The following is an 18573-nucleotide window of genomic DNA, read 5'->3' as shown; positions in this document are numbered from 1 at the left end:
TCGTCTCCGAGACAACTGCAGGGCAGCAGATTTGATGAGTAGACCAGCCAGTAGGTAAGAATTACCAGCTTATCGTGGGCTGAAGTTGGTTCTTCAGTCAGGTCTTTGAAGTCGTGGAACCAGTCCCGGTTCGCATGCAGTACTCTCGATTCCCTCTTTATTGGGTGAGCCTGTTTCAGAATGAAATCTGCCACAAAACATGCAGCACACGGCCGTTCATCCTCTCGGTTCACATGTCTTCCTCCTGCTGTTTGAGGCACTCCGTGGGTAATTTGTCTCTTGCACAAGGTCAGTGACGGGTGGGGCCAAGTACTGACAGGCCCTCTCATCTCCCAAGCTTTTTTCATTCCAAAGTCCATTGCAGAGGTCTTTAACCATGGTTTGGTTCAGTGTGCCCCAACCACAAACTACCTTGGACAGTAAACAGCTTTCTTCAAAGTGCATTTATCAAGCCACTTGGACATCATAGCCCAAACACCCTTTCTTCTATTAACACTAAATTCCTTTAAATGAAAACATTTTTAACTTTCACACACAGCTCCAGTTGACTGCCTTTAACACAGTATATCCACCTTCACCACATTTCAATTAACTTTCACCAACAAAACAATTGTATTTTATACTAGTCTGTAACACCTTCTCCGCCTTCTAAGAAAGAAAGTTTGAACAAAGCAAGAACTTTCTTACCTTTTACATAAAGTCTGAACAACCAAAAAATTCCACAGCTACAAGTATCATTTAGAAATACAAAAAAAACCCAGCCTCTCCTCCTTAATACTTCCCAACTGACTATAAGAACAATTCCAGAGTCATTCAGATCTTGACAGAGCATCTGCAATGACATTGTCCTTCCCTTTGATGCGTTTAATTTCCAAGTTGAATTCTTGGAAAGACAAGTTCCATCTCATCAATCTCTGATTTTTAGCTCACCTAGAACATAGTTCCGGCGAGCTTATAGGATGGTGCGTCATCCGTCCGTCAGTCCATCCATCCCTCCACAAACACTTACAACTTCTCTGAAACTACACACATGATTTTGATGAAACTTGACCACAACCTTCATCACCCAATATGTACCAAAGTTTGTTCACGGCATTAAAATAATCTGGGTCTAAAGGGGTGTAAAGGGTGATTTCCCTCCAAAATATGCATTTGCTTTCTTCTTCCATCTTCTTCCAGTTTCCCCCCAAAATAGGTATTTTCTCTCTTCTCAGAAGCCACACACAATTTCGATGAAACCTGACCACAACCTTCATTACCCGTGATGGACCACAGTTTGTTCACGGCATGAAAAAAAATCCATAGGTATTTACTTTCTTCACCGTTACATATTTTGTGGGTCATCCACGCCTCCCAGTGGTTCCCTGGTTTTCTTATCCAGCCTCTCCCAGGTGAGCGCCCAGGGGGTATTGCCCGTATTTTTATTCTTAATTTTATAATGGAAAGTTAAAGGATTGTGATCCGTGAGAACTACCACTGGAAAAATAGTTATACTCAGTTCTCCTTCAAACTGCTGCAAAGCTCACAGAAAAGCAAGGGTCTCTTTTTCTACTGTTGATTCGTTATTTTGGTGTTTGTTACACTTCGTTGAGTAATAGCATACAGGGTGATTGATCAATGCCTGCAGCAGCATCCTGTAGCAAAACAACTCCAGCCCCCCGCATCACTTGCATCTACTGCCAATTTGAAGTTTTTCTGAAAATTTGGTCTGGCAATAACTGGAAAACTCAAAAGTATAGCTTTAATTTTGTTAAATGTAGCCTGACAATTGCCATCCCTTACAAATTTTGCCATTAATCAAAGGGATGCAATGTCAGACAAATTTATATAAAATCTTTGATACTTTCCAGCCATAACCAGAAATCTCATGAGTTCCTTTTTACCTTGAGGTGCTGTCAAGCTATCATTTGCTTCCACTGGCTGAACCTGACTGACCCACAACATGACCTAAGAACACTCGCTACCTGTGCTTTAGCAAATTCAGATTTTACCAGATTCACAGTCAATTTGGCCTCAATCTGTCTCACAAAGAAAACACAAATTATCTTAAGGTGATCATCCCAATTCATGGAATGAATGATGACATCGTTAATGTATGTTTAAACCCCCTCAAGATCTAAGATAACACCCGAGGAAAGTAGACATTCTAGAAAGAGAAGCAGTTGAGGTGTAAGCGACCTCTTGGGACCTGGTGCAGTCATCGGACATACGCAACCCAATCACGAAGGAGGGCGGAGGATGGAAGAAAACTGGGGTGTCTATGGTGCGTTAGTCCGAGGTGCAAATGTGATGCAGATGAGGTGCAGGAGAGGAAGTGGGAAGAGGTGCAAGTCAGTGATGCATCCACAGTGGACGAGACAACATATGGGAAAGGAAGATGCATGAGAAGATAGCTTAACGGGGCATGGAAGAAAGTCTGTAAATGTGTTTTAATGACGATTGCTGCGGAACGCAGCGAGAGCTGAGCGCCGATGACCCGGCAATGACCTGGCAACTCCTCGGCAATGACTCAGTGCTGCTTGCCTGACTCGTTCTCGCACTGCCCTCTGGGCTTGGTTCTCGTTCGGCTTCAAAAGACAAGACGACAACGATGATGCTCGGCTGGCAAAGACAACACAACCAAAAGATAAAGACCCTGATTCACTCTCTGTCTCTTTTTACAGAGCTCGGGCAAAGGATGAGTCAAGAATCGGATCAAAAGACCCTGTAGGCATTTCCTTGTCCCTATTTGCATCCAGACGCCACCTTGAGAAGTAGCCCCATCCCATCAGACTCTGGAACCAAAAATGTCCTCAATTGCTCCCACGTTCAGCCACGTAATGGAGCTCCATGATTTTTTTGGGAACACTCTCCGACCACGGACGTGCACTCGACTCCACTTGAGCGCTGTTATTTAGCAGAGCGCCAGAGCTATCCAGTCATTGCCGAATGAGTCCCAGTACACACTTGTGCTTCGAGCTACACGTCAGTGTTCTGACTCGCAGGCATCCGCTATGTTCCCCGTTCCCCAACATCTCTAATGACTATCACATGAGCGTCTTGGGAACCGACGGCAGTTGTGGTGAGGTGGGGGAAACGCTGTGGCATCTGTGGTAAGGTTGTTAAAGTCTTGGGAGTGGTTGAAGCGATTGTGGTGATGAGGTTGAAGTGGTTTGTCGTGGTTGTGGCATTTGTGGTGATTGCATTTGTTGAGCGTATGTCATTGTGGTGACTTTCAAGAGGCGTTGTGGGGATCATGGTGAGGGTTGCAGTGTCACGGTGAGCATGGTGAGGGTCAAAGGTGAGGTGTCGGTTGGTTAACAATGGCGTGCAGTTTGAACGGGGCCTCTGCAGTCTATCTTCATCACGCTCCACAGGTAGTATCATTGGTATGGCGTGCATGCATGCATGACAGGGCTCGTGTTTATTTTTTGTGAATACCAAGTCGAGGCTCATGTAAGAGCTAACACAGAATAGGGGGGCAGATAACAGCAATTTTTGAGAGGAATCGTGCAAAAGAATGTTCCGGTTCCGGTTCGAGAGCAGCGAGAGGTCTCCTTTGGGGCTCCCTGCTGACGTTCTCAAAGCTAAGTTTCCGGTTGTTATTTGTCCCGTTTTAACTGTTTAATTTTCTCACCTACATGTTACTGTGTGTTGCTAGTTCGGTTTTGTTTCAAAAATCGTGCTATTTTGTGAGTATTTTTGTCGACGTTCTTACCTGTGCTTGAGGCCTAGGCCTAGGCTTGAGGCCTACCGGTTCCACTCGGTGTTCGATCGTTTTTTTTTTTTGTTTGTTTGTTTTTTCTCCCCATTACCTTCAATTTCTATCCTCCCCATTACCTTCAATTTTGATCCTCCCTACTTTCCAAACATCCCCCATTCTCCCAACTAATCTCTTTCTCATCTCAACAAAAAAACAAAAAAAACAAAAAAAACAAAAAAACAAAAAAACAAAAAAAACAAAAAAAATAAAAAAAAATAAAAAAAAATACCCGACAACAACAACACGCTCACCTTCTCCAGATTTGCTTCTTCTTCTTCATCTTAACTTCCTCCTCATCTTCTTCCTCGATTTTTTTTTTTTTACACTTCCATGACCTAATCTGTTGAACTCTCTCATACATTATTTTTAACTACAAAAACGATCTTATAATGCTTCATCTTCCTCTCTCACACATGTGGTACTCTTTACTGTTTCACAATGCACTACTCTTCTGCTATTTTAACAGACTGCTCTCATTTCGACCTTTCCTTCATTCCTTGCCTAAAAAATCCAACTATTACAGCGCTTCTTTTCTCCATGCTCTGAATTCGCCTTCATTGCATCCATCAAGAATTGTGTTAAATCGCATCTCTGACCTAAAACTTTTAAAAACCACAGTTTGCCTTGGATGCTCGCTTTCCATCAAACATTCTTTTTTTCCAACTTCAGTGCCAACTCACCCCCTCACCCCTCACTCTCACTCTCAAAGCAACCATCCCACTCTTCTCCCTCCAAGCCTCCCTCTCACCTCTCTCAAAAATTCCCCCTCACCTTTCTCCCACCTTTCATCCCCCTCACTCTTCCTTCTCAAAGTTGCCCCCCTCTCATCCACCAACCTGCCTCTCTCCACTGCCCTCTCACCTCCATCTCTTCACTCCACCTCCTCAAATCCTCAACTGCCTTCTTCCTTGTCTCTTGTCCCCCCTCTCCCCCAGCACCACAGAGCCTTTTCTCCTCCTCATTCGGCCCCCTTCCCTCGCTGTTCTGCAATACCCCACACTCCTTCAGCAACCCCCCTTACCTGCCCCCTCATCCCTTGTCCTACCCTCCCCCTCCCCTCCACCTCCTGCACCCAAAGCCTCCTCCCCTTCCTCTTCATTAAAAGTGTGGACCTCAAATATCCGGGGCCTTCGCTTCAAACCTTTCAGATCTTTCCATACAGGTTGCCACTGACAAACCAGACATTATCTGCCTAACAGAAACTTTCCTCTCCCAAGATGTGTCTGACTCCCAAGTATCTCTCCCTGGTTACTCCCTCTTACGGTATGACAGACCTGAGCCTCGTCCTGGTGGAGGTGTTGCTCTCTTCATCAAAGACTCTATTCCTCACTCTCCATGCACTGCTCTCACTCCCCCACACCCCCAGGAATACCTCTGGCTTCGGCTTCCCCTCCACTCCCACCTCATGTTTATATGTGTACTGTACCGTCCACCGAACAGTGATGACTCCATCTACACCTCACTATCCGAAAACATGGACCATCTTCTATCTTCTCATCCAAACTCTCTCTTCCTCTTATGTGGTGACTTCAATTGTCATCACGCCAGTTGGCTAGGTGTGGGTACCTCTCTCACCTGCCATGGCACCTCAGCAAAAGCTTTCTGCGACTCATTGGGACTGACTCAATCGGTCAACTTCCCGACCCGGATCTCAACCAATGGTACTCCATCTCTTCTGGATCTGATTTTGACAAATTTCCCTGACAATATCTGCTGCTCTTCCTTCGCTCCAATTGGTTCTTCTGACCACGTCCTTGTCAAAGTGGACATCTCTCTGGCTGTTATCAGAGAACCACCTCACCGCCGTCGAGTCTGGCATTTCACTCAAGCCGACTGGCAGGGTCTCCGAGCAGCCATCAAACTTACAGACTGGTCTCCTATCACTACTTTCTCAAACATCAACTCATCCTGGGAATTCTTTCAAAGAAACTTGCTCTCCCTCATGCACAGATTTATCCCCTCTCGTGTTCAGTTGTCTTACCCTTCCTCCCGCCCTTGGTTTACTGAAGCTTGTGGCGAGGCAGTTGTCCTGAAACAACTTGCCTTTGCCTCATGGAAAGCAAACCAAACTGAGGGCAATCTCAGTTCTTTCCACAAAGCTCGGAACAAGTGTGTATCTACCCTTAGGAGAGCCAGAAAACAACATCTTTCTCATCTCAAGTCTGAACTCTCCAACCTCTCTCCCTCCTCAAAATCCTGGTGGCGTTTAATCAAATCTGTTTCTGGTGTATGTTCCCCCTCCATCCCCTCCCTTACCTCAAATGGCCGCACTGCTGATTCCACATGTGATAAAGCTGAATGTCTAAACTCAGTGTTTGCAGCTAAATCTTGTGTCCTAAACCCATCTCTATCTCTACCCACTTTACCCAGTCGCACCCAACTGTCCCTGGACTCTGTATCCTTTTCTCCTGACAAGGTGGAGAGCTTGCTTTCAAACCTCGAGTCAGATTCTGCAACCGGTCCAGACGGCATCAGCCCACGTGTCCTCAAAGCCTGCTCCTCTGCTCTTGCTCACACTCTCTCTGTTCTATTCACCCTCTCATTTGCCCAAGGTCATCTGCCATCTGCTTGGAAATCTGCTAACATCACTGCCCTGCATAAAAAAGGTGCAAAAACAGATCCCTGTAACTACAGACCAATCAGCCTTCTCCCAATCATCAGCAAGGTGATGGAATCCATCATCGCCTCAGATATGAAATCCTTCCTCTTCTCCAATGGCTTGATTTCCAATCATCAATTTGGTTTCAGACCAGGTCACTCTACCCTGGATATGCTGCTTCTGCTCTCCCATCAATGGATGGAGGTCCTCAATGCCAGACAGGAAATCCGAGCCGTATCCCTGGACATATCACGTGCTTTTGACACAGTCTGGCACCCTGCCCTACTCACCAAACTCTCTTCCCATGGTATTCAAGGCCATCTCCACTCATGGCTCGCAGACTTCCTCTCCTGTCGCAGTCAACGTGTGGCCCTAAATGGAGTTCTTTCATCCCCTCTTCCTGTGCAGGCTGGAGTTCCTCAAGGTAGCGTTCTGGGCCCTGTTCTTTTTCTGGTTTTCATCAATGATCTCTCGGACTCTCTGGAAAATCCTCTATTTCTCTTTGCCGATGACTCCACCCTCTGCCGTACCATCTGTCATCCCTCAGACCGGCAAGCAGCAGCTTCTTCGCTCACTGCAGATCTGGATAAAATCACAAACTGGTCCAACACGTGGAACATGTCTTTCAATCCAGACAAATCTCACACTCTCACTATGTCTCTTCGAAAGGACCGTTTACAAAACCCCCCCATCCACTTTCTCAACAATGCTCTGGAAGAAATCTTTTCTTTCAAGCTTCTAGGTCTCACTATCTGCCATGACCTTTCCTGGGAAAGTCACATTTCCAACCTCGCCTCAAAAGCCAGTCGCCGACTGGGAATCCTCCGTCGTGCTAAGTCCTTCCTCGGCCCTCTTGAGCTCCTGACCACTTACAAAGCTTTTGTCCGTAGCCTGATGGAGTACTGCTCTCCCCTCTGGGCTGGTGCTCCTGCCTCCCACCTTTCTCGGCTTCACGCTGTCGAAACCAGGGCATTTAAGATCATCGGCATCTCCCGCAATGAAGCTGAGTCTTTGGGCCTCTCACTCAATCACCGCAGGTTGGTCGGTGGTCTTTCTGTCTTCTACCGACTCCTCTCCAGCCTTGCCCCCTGCTCTCTCTGCGATTTGTCCCCACCACATTTCCACAGGGCGCTCAAGGTCCGCCAACAACCCCCTTCTGGTAAAACTACCAAAATCACGAATCACTGCTCATCTTCACTCTTTCCTTCCTCTTTTTCCCGCCTTTGGAATAAACTTCCTCACTCTATTCTTTCCCATTCTTCCCTCCAGGCTTTCAAAACAGCTGTTCACCACCACCTCTTATCTTCCCCCATCCAAATCCTCGATCTTTTCTACCCCCGATAATCCACCCAAGCCCACTTCCTTCATTTCTCCTGCTTTCCTTCCTGAAAGTCCCTGAAATGTCCATCTTCTCTTCGCCATGTTCCCCGTCCCATCCCCATCCCTCTCCCTTCCACAGTTCACCTAATGTGTCTGTTCCCCACTGTTTTGTCCCTTCCACTCCCGCCCCTCTTGTCTCATGCCTCCTTGCTGTGAGTTGTGTGTTAGCTCTCATACGAGCCTCGACCAAGGTATACAAAAAAAAAATTAAAAAAAAATAAAAAAATGATGATACAAGCATCAAATGTGGCACATTTGTTCTCCAGGGGATTCAAATCAAATCTGCCTGATTGGCCATTTAAAAATCCAAATTTTGAAAAAAAAAAAAAATTCAAAAAAGTCAAGGTCACGAATCAATGTTGGATGCTGGCTGAGATTGGTGAATGTTTCAGAAACATCATCAAAGACGTTCCAAGTCTGCCATGCAGTTTTCTTCCCTTTACCGCCGAAGGCAGACACGACGTCACATCCAGTGAACGCATGGAAGTATGGGATCCCTCGAGCTTTCTCAGGCCCTATTACAGAAACTACCTCATGGACTGGAATCCATCGCGCCTTGGCTCCTTGGCCAAAGGCAATCCACATGTTCTCAAGACCGAGTTCCTGTAAGGATGGCAGTACAGATATTGCTATGACTAGTACGTCCGTGTCATTAGCCTTAATGATAATGGACTTGCTACCATCCCTCGTTGCATCCCTGGCATGTACAAATATTCGAGTCTCAGCTTCTTCATGACAACATGGAGACACAGCATCCAGTGACTTCCTTGTGTTGCTCATGGCATCTTCTCCTTTTGTGACAATGACTGTGCTTGTCGTCTGTGCTTCACACATCTTTTCCGCAAGAAAGTGAAACAGCTCAGTCTTGTTGCTGTCATCTCGAAGAAAGCTTCTCCAGTTACTTGGGATCTTACTGGTTCCTGTCACTCTTCTTCTGATTCCTTGCCCCCTTTTCGACCTTGCCTCGGACTTCAGACTTGACTTCTTGTACACATCAAACACGACGTCCACCCTCTCGTAACTGGCACCATAGGATTCCACCTTTGGGATGATGTCTTCTTCAGCATCGTCATCAAATATCTTTGAAGTGCGTGGAGGTAGGGCATTGATAAGTGCTGAGCCATCAATGATGACTGCATCTCTCCTTGGTTCTCTGTCTGGGATGTTCACTTGCGCTTCAAGAATTTCAGCCAGCTGTGACTTTACTTTAAAAATTTTTGAAGTTTTTTTTTTTTTTCAAATTTTTCAAAATTTGGATTTTCAAATGGCCAATCGGGCAGATTTGATCAGAAATACCAAATTTGATGCTTGTATCATAATTTGCACGATTTTTCTACTATCTACGACACTCGAACATATAACAAGGCAGGAGACAATAGGGGCGGGAGAGGGAAGCACAAAATAGTGGGGAACAAAGACAATGGGATTGTGGAATGGAGGGGGATTGGGCAGGGTACATGGGCTAAACAACAAGATGGTACTTCAGGGACTTTCAAGAAGGAAATCAGGGAATTTGAAGGAGGTTGGTTTGGGTTGATTAACAGGGGTAGAAAAGATCATGGTTTTGGATGGGGGAAGATATAAGATGGCGGTGAACAGCTGTTTTGAAGACCTGAAGGGAAGAGTGGGATTGAAGAGAGTGTGGGAGTTTGTTCCAGAGGCGGGAAAAAAAGACGAATGAAAGAGTGAAGTTGAGTAGTGATTCTTGATCTTGGCAGTTTCACCAGAAGGGTTTTTTGGCAGACCTTGAGTGTTCTGCTGAAATATATGGGGGACAGATCACAGACAGAGTGGGGTGTGGGGGGGGGGCAAGGCCTGAGAGGAGACGGTAGAAGACAGAAAGACCATCAACCTGCTTCCGGTGAGAGGTGAGAGACCCAAAGACTCAGCTTCATCATGAGAGATACCAATGATATTCAAAGCCATGGTTTCCACAGTGTGAAGTTGAGCTTGGTGTGAGGCAGGAGCACCACCCCAGAGGGAGTTGGGGGGGGGGAGCAGTACTCCATCAGGCTGTGGATGAAAATTTTGTGGGTGGTTAGAAGCTCAGGTGTGCCAAGAAAGGACTTTGCACAATGGAGGATACCCAGTCGGCGACTGGCTTTGGAGGCCATCTTGGAGATGTGGCTTTCCCAGGATAGATCATGGCAGACAGTGAGACCCAGAAGCTTGAATGAAAGGACTTCTTCAAGAGGATTGATGAGAAAGTAGATGGGGTTGGGGGGGGGGGGAGGTTCCAGATGGTCCTTGTGAGATTTGTCAGGATCGATAAACATGTTCCAAGTGTTTGACCAGCTTGTGATTTTATCCAGGTCTGCAGAGATTGATGAGGCTGCTGCCTGCTGATCAGAGGAATGAAAGATGGTACAGCAGAGTGTGAACTCAAAGAGATAAAGAGGATATTCCAGGGTCTGCCGTTGTGTAAAATAAAGTGAATAAAATAAAACAAGTGAGAGATTAGGGGGATTGAAGACCTAACTCAATGCCCAACGCAACACATCTTGTCCCATTTACCCACTAGGCATAATGGAAGGACTAACTGAACGAATACTAACAAAATAACTGTCTAAGGACCGCTATATGTTGGGTGCCATTGCTTTGAGTGAGTGCCGGCTTCTCAGATCCACAACAAAAGAGGAACAAATGTTTCACACATATGATGTCATGGATCACATGGTCTGGCAGCCATATTGGATTGATCGAAAATCTTAAAAGAATTATTTTTCTTGAACCACTTCATCAATCGACTTGAAACTTCACAGTTATGATCTCGTCCTGATGGGGAATATATGTTTTAAATTTCAACCCGATCGGATGTATGGTGTGGAAGCCAGAATTATTTCTTTTTTTTTGATCTGGGTTCTTTTTTAATTAAATTTTATCTTTTGAATAAGGCTCACTTGGCTGTGCCTGGATGGGTTTGAGGGTAGAGGAGTAGCAGCTGAAATGGAAATCCTATCCAGGTTCCTCCTGATGACTTCATTTTTGCTTTTTGTTTGTTTGGGTTCCTTCTGATTACTCCAATGCTCGACTGTACCTATTTGGTCTCCCATTTGAATTGAATTTAATTTACTTTATTCCCATTCTGAATTCAATTGAATAATAATCAGGGTCAGGTGTCCGATCAAAACAGGGTTCCATCAAAGTGGGACATCTTGGTACCTGGTCATCACTGACAGCAGTTATAAAGTATTTTGTCAATTATTATGATTATGTCAATTATTAATTATGTAACACACCAGTACAAAATACACCACACAAAAGTCCTGGCAAGGGCCTGCAATCCCCGATTGCTCTTTTTCTTATTCTCAGTTGTGATAGCTCTTCATATGGCATTGGGTGTGCGTTGTGGCAAACAAATGGAACTGGTAATCTCCAGCCTGTTGTGTATGCATTACGAACCCTATCTGACACTGAACGTCGCTCTACTCAAGTAGAACGAGAGGCGTTAGTGTGTGTCTGGGGCACCCTGAAGATGTACCAATATGTCTTTGGAAGACGTATTACCATTGAGACTGATCACAAACCCTTGTTCAGTCTCCTGGGAGAAACCAGAGCCATTCTGCCCACATCATCTGGTCGTGTACAACGTTGGGCGTTGACTTTTGCCGGTTATGACTAGTCATTGGTTTACTGCCCATGTAAGGAAATGGACTATGTTGACGCACTCAGTCGCTTGCCACTTCCCGTAACCATCCCAGAACCTCCACAATCTGGTGAGATCATTCATCTCATGGCTAACGTCATTCACGATGAGGTGCCTGTAACCGCTAAGCAGATTGCTTGTGCTTCCAATAGCAATCCATATTTGTCACAAATTAAATGTTGTGTTACATCAGGTGATTGGGCATCATAACCGGAAGGGGCGAAACCGTACCTTATCCGGAAGGACGGGCTCTCCATTGATGCAGACTGCCTGCTTTGGGGTGGCTGAGTAGTTCCTATCATGTGCTGCCTTTTTTGGCAGCTGGTTGCATCATTGGTTAGGGGCGCAGCTATGCCGCTGATGCAGTGCCCCTATGACCAGTATGCTGGTGCTCATTTCGCTGACCACGGAATGATGACAGACTGAGTCAACCCCCTGGTGTTAATTCAGTGGCCAACGGGGCTCGAACTCAGGACCCAAGGATCCCAAGCCCCTACCCTAACTGCTAAGCCAACACCAGGCTGAAGCTGGGTGGTAATTGTGCATAAACCCCACGGGTAAATTATTAGTGAACTACAGAATGCTCATCCAGGCATAGTCACCATGAAGACTGTTGCCTGAGCCTATGGTTGGTGGCCTGGACAGTGACATCGAGTCCAGTGCACACCATTGTTACACTTGTCAAGCCCATGCCAAGACACTGCCACTGCCTCCATTGGCCATGTGGTGGTCGTGGCCATCAAAGCTATGGTCCAGACTACACATCGACCATGCTGGTCCATTTCAAGGGAAGCTCTTCCTTATCGTAGTTGATGCCCACTCCAAATGGATTGAAGCTCTCGTGGTGCCATCCTCATCCTCTGCTGTAACAATTGAAGCTTTACGTACCATGTTCGTGCAACATTGTGTTCCAAACTCCATTGTATCAGATAATGGATCTTCATTGACCGAAAGATGACTGAACGGCCGCGGGGCCGAAGGCAAGACGGATGGGGTCAAGGAGGGACCGTTGGAAGGATGTTTGATGGAGGGGAGATTATTGGTGGACCGTTGAAAAGGGCCGATGGGGTAAAGAAGGGATGATTGAAAGTAGGAGAGGGATTGAACAGAATGATGGTGTAAAAGAAGAAAGATTAAAGGTAATAGAGGGATTAAACCCCACCTCTACGGCGAGGATACGGCGGCCGTACGCCCTCTGAATTGACAGAAACGTGCGGCGGCCGCAGAGTTTCTGTGGTGGCCTCAGGGTGGCCCTACGCCATTTGGCTATCTTTTACAGGCCGTAGGGGTCGCCGTGGAATTATAACGCGGAGTTATAACTTTTTTCATTTCTACGTTCGCCGTAGAAATTCGACATGCCGTAGTTGTGACGTAGTTGTGTTCCACGTCGACCGTACGTTGGGCGTACGGTGGACTTGCGTTATTCGTGCGGCTACCGTAGGCTCTTATGAATGAAAATGAATTTTGCCTTAAAAACCGAATACATTTAAAAAAAAAAAACCGAATACATTTTTTTTTTTAAAACCGAACACAACGTAGCGTTCATGTTTGTTCACGTGTCTCCCCCACCTGTTCGAGCCGCATCTTCGCGCTTTGTTCATCCAGCTCGTCGGTGAAAGTTCTCGTGAAAGGAAGTCCTCGTGAAAGGAAGTCCTCGTGAAAGGAAGTCCTCGTGAAAGCATCTCTCGTGTGTCGATCGATACTTTACCTCGTGTTTTCACCTTGATTTGTGATTTTTTTTTTTTTTTACTCATCTTGTATTTTAATTAATAACAAAAAAGCAATCCGATCACGTGGTGTGACGGACTGTCGGGCAAGGATTTAATTTCACAGAAAAACCGGTTGTAATTTGGAATATCCATGATTACCTCAGCCCGATGCGTTTGATGAAAGTGATTGTGGTTCTGGGGGCATCATGTTTGATGAACTGCCCTGGGGGCAGCGCTCTCGCAGAGTGCGCGAGCGATCGGAACCCAGGCCGGAGCTCGAGCCTGTGTGAACCTTTGGATTGGTGTTTGTACCAGTTTACATACAATACACCGCCACGGAAGGTCATTTACTCATCTTATTTTACCTTAAACATGGGGAATTTCAGTTTAAAGTGTCTTGAAAGTGGGTTTTCTTGGGGTCCAGGAACAGATTAATTCACTCCATTATTTCTTATTGGGAAAATAGTTTGGGAATCGAACTTTTAGCAATCCGAACAGCCTCCTGGAACGAATTCAATTCGGATTCTGCGGGCACCACGTACTGGTATATTCCAAACTGTTATATTTTTATTTCAGTAAAAAAAGAACTGGTTTATATACCCACTCGTTACCGTCCGTCTGGCCGCACGTTCGCCTTAGGGCCCCCCTGCGGTCGCCTTGCGGGCACCTTGAGGCTACCTTGTGTCTGCCTTGAAAATTCTATGGCCGCCGCAGGGACGCCCTAAGGTCACCGTGCGACATCAAATCAAAGACCGTACAGCACCCCCACGTTTTCAGTCTCCACAATTTCTAAATACGCCGTGCGGCTCTCCAAAAATAAAAACATATGTGACTGCTACATTGTGTGACCGTGGAAATACTGCGGCCGCCGTATAATTGCTAGTGGCCGTAGATTTTGGAGACCCCACAGCCACCGTGGCAAATGTGACTTTGGCCTTACCCCATCGGTCCATTTCCCCACCCTCTCCTGCTTTCAACAATCCCTCCTCCACACCATCGGTCTTACTTTCAACCCCGCAGCCGTCCTTCGGCCTGTCTGCATCTGTGTCCATTGCCATCCCCTTTGTGCATTGTTTAATTGGACACATTCGGTTCATCTGTGGTCATCAATCCGTCGAACCGATCTGATTACCTTCGCCGCATGGGGCTGTGTCCATTCTCACCTGCATGTCTGTGGCACGATGTGCAACGCTTTTCTCGTATATGGTGGGCTGCGGCACATCTCGCAGGCAGGACACAGTGAAGAACAGCACAGTGAACGTTTGTGCGCGAGGGAGGGATCAGGGGCTCTCGTCGTGGTCTTGGGTGCGTGAAGGGAGGGGTGGGTCTGCGTTGAAAGTTCCCTCAGAGACAGTGGCGTTACCTACAAGCTGCTTCGTGGACCCACCCACATCGGATGCGCACCGATAAGAAAGAGGCTTGCAAGAGCCGAGACGGCGAAAGCTGTATGAGGAGGAAGAATATGGGAGTGGTGGGGAGAAAGTCAGATCGAGAGAGGGAAAAAGAAGCTGAAGAGTGGATGGACAGATGCCAAGAAGCTTGTCCAGTGAGGAGCTGAGTGTGTGGAGGGAGGGAGCCCATGGTGTGGAGGAGGGAAATATAAAAAGTCCAGAACGCAGTTTGGTTCATGGGGAGCTGCTGGACATGGGGGCCCAGCAGAAACGGAGTGAGCTGCTTCCCGTTGCATATTTTGCATGCCGGCGAGGACTTGCCTACTTGGTCTGGATGCCTCCGGAACGCAGCTGCACGTACCATCACCCATCTTCCCCATCGTTTCCCCATTACACAGTATATTTGGACTAGCACAGCCCCGTTGTGCTGTGTGAGGTTAGGGAAGGAGTCAACACCACACTCCATACTTTTTTCTTCTCAAGTTCATCTTCTTGTCTTCTTCTCCCCAAATAAATAATGGCCATGTGTTCTGTGTAAATAAGATTGTGTAAGAATAAGTGTTATATATAAATCTGTTCTTTTGTGCCTTTTGCTTTCTTGTCTCGATTATTACTTGTTTTTAAATGATTGCTTGTGTGTGTAAATAAATAAGTGTTCGTTGTTTTTCCAATCTGTCTCGATTGTCCTTTTCTTCATTGGTACGACACAGTGTACTGGTATAGTTAGACTGGAAGTTGTACCCCACCTGATTTGCTCTGTCAGCTGGTGCTGCACTTTCTGTTCTGCTTGGCAGATCATCAGGTGCGGCAGCGAGGCCGTGGCCTCTAGTTAGGTTGCCGCGCCAAGAGAAAGGTATCGCGGAAACATCGAAGCGTAACCCTGCTCAGCCGGTCATCTAAGTCAAGCAGCTATGGCTGTGTAAGAACTACAGCCCGTTGGACCATTGAGATATCTGCAGTCCGTGGACTCAGGACCAGGTGTTCGGGAGACACTGAAGTGCTTCCCCTCGTGGCGAGCCCCGAACCCTGGGCCGTAACAATATTGTCGCGGGTCTGGCAGATAAGTTAATCCCCCCAAACCAATTGTGGTGGACGGGTGGTTAACACCAGCTAGCCCGGATAGCCGAGCGATTTTCCGTAGGAGGCAGACACGTTGATCCACAGAGGTTATAATGTGTGTGGGAGGAACAATCGGCACTGGCGGAGCGATGGAACAGATGGAAGCACAGATGGATAGCACAGCACAAGGGATTCACACTCGAACCCACGACAAATACATGGACAGAGCAACTTAAAATAAACGTGGGAATTTAATGACAATATAAATATTTCCAAAGGTAATTTAAAATGTAATAATAATGTGAGGTAATTAAGGTCTAAAGTTGAGGCGCCTCCACACACAGACAAGAGGGAAACAAAATAAAAGAAAATCCTCCCTTTATTCTGGCACTTAGCTTGTCCAGAGACGGTCTCTGTGGAAGTTTGGAATCGAAGTATTTCATCCTGCACCGGTAGTCACACCCAAAAATGGCGCCGAGCCGCTCTCTCACAGCGGGAATCGTATGTGAGGTAATTCGTGAGCGGTATTCAACACCAGGGCTCAGAGACCACCGTGCAGCTCCTTTGTCGATCGCGCTTGCTGATCCGCGGAACTCTGCAGAATGGCCCGTCTCTTCAGTGATATACATGAGGCTTCGAGGTCAGTCTCTCACGACACAACCGAGAGCCAATGGCCAGCGTGTTGCTCCACCACGTGAGCTAATTTGCCTCAGCACCAACACGAGAATTGCGCCGTCATCTTCATGCGTCAAAGGAAAGCCATTTCATCATGCTGAGAGGACAGCAAAGCGAGATCCTCAGTCCCAGTCACGTTCCTGGTACAGACGCTCAAAGCAACCGTCCCAGCGCCCTTCACTTCGGACTCCTCCGTCAAGAGCCCACAACCCTCCACTTTAACTGCAGTCCACCAAGGGATGGGCTTGGAGGAACGCAATTCCCAAATTTCCCTGTACGCAGGATGAGAATCACTTGACCACAGGTGATGCTCTTTCCCCTCACAGATCCCTCACACATAGGCCTCCTTCGCCACCCTCAGCACATGTACAGTTTCACACCGCAACTCCCTGAACAGCTCAGCTTTTCCATTAAGCCTGGCCCTGTGACTCTGGTCAATGGTATCCAGTTTCCCTTGAGACAAAATTCTTCTTCACCCTCAGGTGCGTTTCAGGGCATCCACCGGCAACATAAAGGATGGTAGTCTTGAAGGCATCCACAACTCTTCAGGATTCGCGAAAGCACCCAGACCGCCAAAATCCCCACTCAGCCCGTTCGCAAACTATGCAACCGCCCTCTCATCCTTGAGCTTGCCAACATCAAGCCAAGGCTGGGATGGTACCATTCTCCCAGAGTTGCTACAACAAGCCTGTGGTCGTTATTGAGGAACTGAGCACTCCGGTAGACCCGACAGTTCTGGATCATCCTCCAGTAACCATCAATGAGCACATGGTCAATCTCCTTTGCCACATGACCATCGTTGGAATACCAAGTCCAGCGATGAGTCTGTTGGTGCTGAAACCACGAACCAGCCACCCAAAGTCCACGACTTCTTCCAAAGTCAACATATCTAGTGCTATTCTGTTTTACAGTTCCAGATCCATAGGGATTGACACATGTCTCATCACCATCCCTATCAGTGCGAGTCGATGCATTGAAATCCCCCAAGACCAGAAGAGTATCTCCCCTGGGGCACTGATCAACCACAGACTGAAGAATGGGGCATAGAATGCGTCCTTCACGGTGAGATCACTCGCCTCAGTCGAAGCACATTCAGAGACTGGGGAAGCGACACCCAAGGAGTGACGAATGATTCCTCTCATAATACACTCGTTGACCAGTGTTACCTCAATTATCACGGGAGTTAGCTTATTGGACACAGCTGCAGCAACTCCTTGGGCATGGTAACCATCACATTGCCAGAATAATAGTCAATGCAACCACCTGCCGTTATCTCGCCACGATCCGTTCTCCGAACCTCCAATACCGCTGTTCAAACGCTGGAGCTCAGATGATAACAGAGACAGGTGATCATCTTCTCTTATGGATAGGACATTCCAGGCACCCACCCGAAGGGACTGCCTCAGGTTAATCCAAGGAGACTGCCATCTGGGGGGACAATACCTCAGCACCACTCCCCCACATACCACCGCAATCTGACCCAAGAAGTTAACCCCATGCTTTTCCTCCTATCAAAGAATGGGAGTCCCGAAGGCTTTGCCAAATCCCATCATCCGGTTCGCTGCCCTACGAAGGACAGCATAACAGGACCTTACTCCCATGGAGTGCTTTTCAGTTTTCTTTGCGTTTTGCGGAATGAAGTGTTTTCCGGTGGCTGGAGTGCAAATCCTGCCACCAACCTGCTCAAAAAAAGTTACCCAACTGCAGGAGGACATCCGCAGACACAGTTGGGCACTAGATATGGGTGGCCATTGGCTCACAAGGAGCTCCTCTGCCCTTTGTCAGGTTTTATTTTTAATCCTGCTGGGTGTCCATATCCAAACACCCAACGGGGCTTGTGTGCTTTGGGGTAAGATCTTTCTTTGTGACACTTTTTGCGATGCAAGTAACCATTTTGCCTGTAAATACGTGTCCTTTTGGGTGTTATAAACTTTCTAAACTGCCCGATCATCTTTTCTCCATTGGTTAGACACTAGTGTGTGAATCATAGATGGGAGGTCTGCCCTGTGTTTTGCTGAAGTTAATCACTAGCCAACGTCCCACTTCTGTTATCACTCGGGCGTTCTTGATTGACAGTGGTGGGGTGTTGAGAGCACAGTTCCCCATCTGGAGTTATTGATTTGCTGGCAAGGTAACGCAGGAATTGGACGAAATTAATCGTCTGACAGTGTCCCTGGTTGCTTCGCAACCCGTTGTGACACAAGTTATCTGCGGTTCGTCGGCTTCAGGGTCAAAGGTCAGGGAGTGAGTCTGCGAAGCCCCTTGGGACTTGGATCAGTGAATCTGTAACAATATCATCCACTAGCCATGGGGAAAAAAGGTTTCAAAACAATGATGTCATAGGTCACGTGGTTTGGCAGCCATATTGTATT

The 18573-nt window shown here is 47.0% G+C and overlaps 1 long non-coding RNA gene across 1 annotated transcript in view; it reads right to left on the bottom strand.

The window, feature by feature from the left end:
- LOC147014322 (uncharacterized) overlaps window positions 1–13379 on the bottom strand; it is a 32305-nt gene extending 18926 nt beyond the window's left edge. The window contains exon 1 of the long non-coding RNA XR_015050732.1: window positions 12937–13379. This is a non-coding gene — a long non-coding RNA (uncharacterized LOC147014322). The remainder of the gene's footprint in view (window positions 1–12936) is intronic.
- Between the last annotated feature and the right edge of the window lie 5194 nt (window positions 13380–18573).

Source organism: Eptatretus burgeri, chromosome 13, assembly GCF_056783735.1.
Source record: "Eptatretus burgeri isolate ZD-2024b chromosome 13, Ebu_testis_v1, whole genome shotgun sequence".
In the NCBI taxonomy this organism is placed as follows: domain Eukaryota; kingdom Metazoa; phylum Chordata; class Myxini; order Myxiniformes; family Myxinidae; genus Eptatretus; species Eptatretus burgeri.
Note: the sequence above shows the minus strand (reverse complement) of the source record. Positions and strands in the feature narration are given on the sequence as shown.